Source organism: Tachypleus tridentatus, chromosome 4 (assembly GCF_004210375.1).
Source record: "Tachypleus tridentatus isolate NWPU-2018 chromosome 4, ASM421037v1, whole genome shotgun sequence".
Taxonomy (NCBI): Eukaryota; Metazoa; Arthropoda; class Merostomata; order Xiphosura; family Limulidae; genus Tachypleus; species Tachypleus tridentatus.
Window position 1 is genome coordinate 15,922,762 of NC_134828.1, and position 8,480 is coordinate 15,931,241.

Genomic DNA, 8,480 nt, shown 5'->3' on the forward strand with positions numbered 1-8,480 from the left:
CCATGGTTTGAACTATTGTATTGACAGAAGAGAAAACCAAAGTCTTGCTTTGCGCTTCGCTTCTTTCTGTGTTCATCTATCAATTAAACAAGAATTATGAGCTACAACTAATGACGCAACTTAAAAATATAAGTAAACCACCCATTAGCGTATGCAGAAGGAGTGTTACCTGAACGAAGTACAGTTGTTTGGTTTGCAACAGGTTTTGAAAAATTCTACAATAACTTAGGTTTCTGTCCGATAGACATACTGTAATATAACTAATGTTAATACAATATTTATATAAATATTTTGTACAGAGTGTTATTCAGATTTTCAAGAATACAACGTCTGGTGTTCCAGTGAGTGTTAGACCAAGTCGTCAGAGGATTCGGTGGCAGATTTACTCACGAACAACCCTAAATCCTTGGGCTCGATTTTTTGTGGCTGACGGAAGGCAAATAGTCGATTGTGGTTTGTTTTGCGCTTAGAAAACAACAACTCATTGCAAATTAAAGCAATATGATTTGATATACAGACACATACATATATATATATATATATAAAGTCACGTTTAAATGCAATCCATAGGTAAAATACTTCGTTTTTGAAATAATTAATCAACTTATCAAACAAACAATACGAAAACAACGAGACCGCTGAAAGTTATTCACTAAATATTCCTAATTTAAATTTACATTTTTTAAAATTCACTAGATATGTTTTGTTTGGAATTAGACATAAAGCAACACAATGTGCTCTGCCAATCACAGGTATCGAACCCGGTTTCCACGAACGTGATTATACAGACATTACGCTGCGTTACTATTGTTATTTTTTATGTGTCTCCTATAAATGAATATTTAAAACAAACAAAAAAAACAACACAAAACACAAAAGTGTTAGGACAGCCATACAGAACAGGTACTCCGTGTAAGGACAGCCATACAGAACAGGTGCTCCGTGTAAGGACAGCCATATAGAACAGGTACTCCTTGTAAGGACAGCCATACAGAACAGGTAACCCGAAAGGACAGCCATACAGAACAGGTACTCCGTGTAAGGACAGCCATACAGAACAGGTACACCATGTAAGGACAGCCATACAGAACAGGTACTCCGTGTAAGGACAGCCATACCTAACTGTTTATTAAGTGATGTCAACTGTTTATTAAGTAATGTCGGCTGTTTATTAAGTAATGTCGGCTGTTTATTAAGTGATATCAGCTATTTATTAAGTGATATCAACTGTTTATTAAGTAATGCCAACTGTTTATTAAGTAATGTCAACTGTTTATTAAGTAATGTCGGCTGTTTATTAAGTGATATCAGCTATTTATTAAGTGATATCAACTGTTTATTAAGTAATGCCAACTGTTTATTAAGTAATGTCAACTGTTTATTAAGTAATGTCGGCTGTTTATTAAGTGATATCAGCTATTTATTAAGTGATATCAACTGTTTATTAAGTAATGCCAACTGTTTATTAAGTGATGTCAACTGTTTATTAAGTGATGTCAACTCTTTATTAAGTAATGTCGGCTGTTTATTAAGTAATGTCAACTGTTTATTGAATGATGTGAACTGTTTATTAAATAATGTCAACTGTTTATTACTGTTTATTAAGTAATGTCGGCTGTTCATTAAGTGATATCAGCTGTTTAAGTAATGTCGGCTGTTTATTAAGTGATGTGAACCGTTTATTAAGTAATGTCAACTGTTTATTAAGTGATGTGAACTGTTTATTAAGTGATGTCGGCTGTTTATTAAGTGATGTGAACTGTTTATTAAGTAATGTGAACTGTTTATTAAGTGATGTCAATTGTTTATTAAGTAATGTCAACTGTTTATTAAGTAATGTCAACTGTTTATTAAGTGATGTGAACTGTTTATTAAGTAATGTGAACTGTTTATTAAGTGATGTCGGCTGTTTATTAAGTAATGTCAACTGTTTATTAAGTAATGTGAACTGTTTATTAAGTAATGTGAACTGTTTATTAAGTGATGTGAACTGTTTATTAAGTGATGTGAACTGTTTATTAAGTAATGTCAATTGTTTATTAAGTAATGTCAACTGTTTATTAAGTAATGTCAACTGTTTATTAAGTAATGTCAACTGTTTATTAAGTAATGTGAACTGTTTATTAAGTGATGTGAACTGTAATGTCAACTGTTTATTTGTGAACTGTTTAAGTAATGTGAACTGTTTATTAAGTGATGTTGGCTGTTTATTAAGTAATGTCAACTGTTTATTAAGTAATGTGAACTGTTTATTAAGTAATGTGAACTGTTTATCAAGTGATGTGAACTGTTTATTAAGTAATGTCAACTGTTTATTAAGTAATGTCAACTGTTTATTAAGTAATGTGAACTGTTTATTAAGTGATGTGAACTGTTTATTAAGTAATGTCAACTGTTTATTAAGTGATGTCGGCTGTTTATTAAGTAATGTGAACTGTTTATTAAGTGATGTGAACTGTTTATTAAGTGATGTCAATTGTTTATTAAGTGATGTGAACTGTTTATTAAGTGATGTGAACTGTTTATTAAGTAATGTCAACTCTTTACTCTCGTGTGATTCAATGTTATTCATCATTACACTGTTCTCAGAACGAGTAAAATTTACAGTTTTTTATAAATGTGTTTCCTCTCTTATTCACCAAACAATAAATAGCTTTAAAAATAAAAACAAGACAAGTAAGTACACCAAAGAACCTGTGTATTTAAATATCAAATGAACAGTAGTAATAATAACAAAAACTACTCATGTTGAGAATGATTTGATGTCGTTTTGTTACACTTGGAGAAGAAATTTCTGAGGCTCACATTAGAAAATAAAACTGTACTTATTGAAGGTACTATACTACCTATCATAGACCTGAGAGGCAACACGTGACACGTGCGTTAATTAGTTTGCAAGGAGTATTTAATTTTAGCATGTAAAAACTTAACAGCATTCCATGACGTCACAGCTAGGTTCATTTTGAATATTTATATTTGGTTGTATAAAGTTATTAATGTGATATTTTATTATTCGTTTTTAATGTAGTGTTTCTACTGAGGATGGGTTTATTTTGTGGTTCTTTCTGTCTTGAGGTTCTCACTGAAGCAGAGATGAAAAGTATGATGAATTTAACTTCATTCTTTGTTCGTAGTAAAAGCTGCTCGATGAAATATCTTAGTCGGGATAAAACGACAAATCCTAACGTTATAAGGTATCAAACGTAGGCTGAATAATTTATTTATTTATTTTTCAGTTCTCATTAATTACGATTCCAGCTGTATACCTTCTTATAACTTTATTAAGATAAATATTGTGGACTATTCTATGGACTTCTGCCTTTAATTCGTTTGGTGTTATTGCAAAGTTTGGGTCACTAAGCTAAAACTTTCGTTAGTTCTCAACCTTAAACACAATGTTTCGATCCCTGAGCTAAATCTTTAGTCAGGTCTCACCAAACAAACACGAAGTTTCATGTCCTGAGCTGAAACTGTTGTTAGTAAGACTTGACACCGAAGACAACGTTTCTCTCCCGAAGCTCTAAACGTCTTTATGTCTCATCATCAAACACGACGTTTCGATCCCTAAGCTGAAACTGTCGTTTCGTTTCGACACTAAACAAAGCAATGAAAGTTCAGATAGACATCGAATACAGTACCTAAATCTCACGTTGAAAACATAAGTCTTTAAAAGTGTGTTTGTTTGCGAAATTTGCGCAAAACTACACAAGGGCTATCTGTCGTTCCTAATTTAGCAGTGTAAGACAAGAGGGAAGGCAGCTAGTCATCACCACCCACCGCCAACCCTTGGGCTACTCTTTTAAATAGGTACAGTTTTTATAGAGAAACTTTCTAATATTCTACAGCTTTTGAGGTCCTTATGGTCAGTATTTCTAAATAAGGGATTGCTTTATATCAATCTTAAGGGGTCTCTGATGTGTACGTTTAATCTGCATTCCTGTTGAACGAGGTTCATATGGAATATTCATATTTTATTTCCTACGTTGGTAAATAGAAAAAAAATTAAATAAGAATGGTAGGTTGTTTGTGAAAAGAAACAAGTATATTTATTTAATAATTGAATTCTGGACAAATATCAAAATAGTTTTTTTGACAAGGGTATCTTCAAGCCAAAACATTTCGCCAACGTGCTTTTCAAAGGATAAAGTTTGGTTTGTTTTTAATTTCACGCAAAGCCTCGAGGGCTATCTGTGCTAGCCGTCCCTAATTTAGCAGTGTAAGACTAGAGGGAAGGCAGCTAGTCGACACCACCCACCGCCACTTCTTGGGCTACTCTTTTACCAACGAACAGTGGGATTGACCGTCACATTATAACGCCCCCAACGACTGAAAAGGCGAGCATGTTTGGTGTGACGGGGATTCGAACCCCGATCTTCAGATTACGAGTTGATTGCCTTAACCACCCGGCCATGTCGGGCCTAAAAGAAAAGGAGTCAGTGGTAGTGCATTAGGGAAACGCTTTATTTCATGTTTTGTAGGATAATTACATTCTTATCACACTATAATATTGGTTTCATTTACTGTGTTGTTTAAAATATTTATATATATATTATTTTTATATTTTATTATTATCATCATTTTGCATTATGAGCTGAGTGCGTGGATTTAGGACTAACCTAAATCACCCGAGTTGCCAGAAGCTCATTAGGTATCACTGGGATTATACACGAAAACATCGCCAGAAGTGTGTGTTTTTTTATAACAGCGCTAAATTGGACTATCTGCTGAGTCCGCTGAGGGGAATCGAGCCCCTGATTTTAGCGAGGGACGAGAATGAAAGAGAGTATCCAAGGTTCGAATCAATTCATTTTAATGGTTATAAACTGCTTCTATGGCTTTAAATACACCTAGTTAAACTCATGTATTAACTTAACAATATTAACTCTTAGACCAAACTTCAGAATTTGATTTTTGTAAATCACTTGTTACGATCAGAAGATAGTTATCGATGTTTGGGTAATACATAAGAATAAAATTTCGAAAGTGTCTTAGAAATGTTTCTAAGCATATTTGACTTTCAACAAGAAGCAGTAGTTTAGTGGTTCTTGAACATGGCTGTGAATCAAAAGAGTTCGAGACAAAATGGCGCTAGACACACTCAGCACTTTTAGCTGTGGGGGCGTTATAAAGTGACAATTAGTCTCCTCATTTCGTTCAAGGAGATAAATACATTTTTAGAGGAGATTTTCTACTAACAAGGTCAACAGTATAAATAAAATGAAGGACATTTCTACTTATTTTAAAGAAGTCTCTTACCTGTCGATGTAGTTCATATGATAAAAAGATGCGTTTAGACTTAAAATATTAATACCACACATAACTTAACAACATTTAAAACGGGTTAACTCTTTTACTAACAGGGTTATAGATATACATCCACATCAGTACCCGGTTTATAAATATACATCTACCACCAGTACCAGATTTATAGATATACATTTGTACCAGTAACAGGTTTATACATATACATCTACACCTGTATCAGGTTTATAGATATACATCAACACCAGTACCAGGTTTATAGATATACATTTGTACCAGTAACAGGTTTATATATATACGTCTACACCAGTATCAGGTTTATAGATATACATCAACACCAGTATCAGGTTTATAGATATACATCTACACCAGTATCAGGTTTATAGATATACATCTACACCAGTATCAGGTTTATAGATATACATCTACACCAGTACCAGGTTTATAGATATACATCTACACCAGTATCAGGTTTATAGATATACATCTACACCAGTATCAGGTTTATAGATATACATCTACACCAGTACCAGGTTTATAGATATACATCTACACCAGTACCAGGTTTATAGATATACATCTACACCAGTATCAGGTTTATAGATATACATCTACACCAGTACCAGGTTTATAGATATACATCTACACCAGTATCAGGTTTATAGATATACATCTACACCAGTATCAGGTTTATAAATATACATCTACACAAGTATTAGGTTTATAAATATACATCTACACCAGTATCAGGTTTAATTTTAGACACAACAACAATAACAAAAATAATCGTTTTTATTGATGAGTTACATCTCTGAAGTTTGTTACGGATTATTTGTTGGAGGGAAAGATTCTTTTTCATGGTGGTAGAAGGTTACTGTTTCTCATGGTTGTAATAGGTTACTGTTTCTCATGGTGGTAGAAGGTTACTGTTTCTCATGGTTGTAATAGGTTACTGTTTCTCATGGTTTTAATAGGTTACTGTTTCTCATGGTTGTAATAGGTTACTGTTTCTCATGGTGGTAGAAGGTTACTGTTTCTCATGGTTGTAATAGGTTACTGTTTCTCATGATGGTAGAAGGTTACTGCTTCTCATGGTATCGAAAATGTTAAATTTATTAGAATATCTTCTTAGATGTATGAAGACGATACACTTTTATTGATTTACTCTAAAAGAATTATGTTCCGTATCATTTGTTGAGTAGTTCTTTATAGTAGGAATCCACCAATACTCAATACATACAGTACAAAATGTTTGATCCAACACTTCACTCAACAAGCAGATAAGAAATCTTTGAAATCATTTGGAAGACATTTATAAGTAATAAACAAACCATACAGAAAACTACAAGTCACAGAACCACTCAATAAAGACAGAAGAACAGATACAAAAAATTCATAACCGTACATTTCTCAGTTTCACCGACTGACTGACACTGTTGAACACTTCTAGCTTTGTAACCAGTATAACTGTCATTGTTATAACTGCACCAAATAGAACAATAGCACAGTATAATGCTAGCATTAGAGTTTTCTATACTAAACACTATCACAAAGAAGACTTGTATGATGGGACGCCATTTTGAAATAAATTTGTCCACTCGCAGTGCTGGAGTAAAAAACAGTAATTATATGTAACTTATATGTTTTGTAATAACTATCAATGTACTTACATGTAAACAAGGAAAGATAAAGTTTCAGCTTAAACCTGTTTCATTCATAAATGTGAACATGCATTATCAGTTTTACCTTCACGTGATTCAATTTATTCCGTCAACCTAATGAAGCAATGAATGAAAACATTTATGAAACCTTAGTGTGTTCACCCTACATTTCCCAAGTGATATTTCACGCTATAGAAAATGTGTTGTTACTATTACAGCACACATGCACAATCACAGTGTGTACACACGCCATACACATCACGAATTAAGCACAAAGCTACACAGAAGCTGTCTGTGCTCTGCCCACAACGTGTATCGAAATCTGCAGACATTCCCCTGTGCCACTGGGGGGGGGGATAATATTATGGTCCTGATCCATACTGATGATATACGTATAGGATATCACATAAATGAATGAATGTGAAAAGTGAGGAAACAAGGTAGGAATGAGCACGATGTAATAAAACATTCTCTGTACAACCTAACAAGGGGCGTGTCCAACATCTGGTCAGTTCATCCTCTTCTGTGTTCACGATATTATACAACTTATGGATGCACAGATAAGTATGTTTATGTTTTAACATTTCTGTATGTACGGAGACGAATTCATAACGTTGATAAAGGGAAACCTCGTGATGACGAGAAACCTAATTGAAGTAAAATGTATCTCAGGACGGTTGGTACGGGTATTAACACTGTTATTAAAACAAAGCAGAGAACAACGTTTCGACCTTCTTACGTCATCTTCACGTTAACAAAGACACATTTTTTAATTTTAATCCACCTACATAGTTATCGTACAAAATCCCGTTGGCTTTTGATGGAACTGTAAAAGAAAGGGCAAGTTGTAAAAAAAAAATGTACTGGTTCACACAAATATCTGATTCTTATAGTATTGATAAACAGACTTTACAGTACATGTTTAACCCAAGGTAATTCGATTCGTAGAAACCTCCAGTTATTGTGTGATAAACATAGCTAAGTGTGGTTCACTTGGCTTGTTGTACACAGGGTATAAATTATGAAAGACGTAGGCATAAACCGGATGTTGGGCACGCCCTCTTGTGAAGTTGTACAGAGGAAGTTTCATTCCAACATGCTCATTCCTACCTTGTTTTCTCACTTTCTGATGCGCTTGTTCCTACACTTTCAATTTTCTTTTTAATATATTTTTTACAATAGTAAGTATTATAAAAATATCTTGTTGACGAAAGTACGATTAAATCATCGATAAGTAAAGGAAAACATAAAAACGACATGTTGTTGATGGATTCAATGTTTGGCACTGAAGCCAAAATGTTATATTAAATAGTATATTGTGCTTACCATACATAAACAATTTCTACTATTTTAGCTAAATGCCTTTGAACCCATAGGTAGGTTGCCATCACCACCAACCGCCAACTTTTGGGCTACTCTTTCACCAATGAATACTGGGATTGACCATCGATTTATAACGCTCCTACGGGTAAAAGGGTCAGCATGTTTGGTGTGACGAGGATTCGAACCCGCGCCCCTCAGCTTACGAGTCAAGTGCCTCAACCACTTGGCCATGTA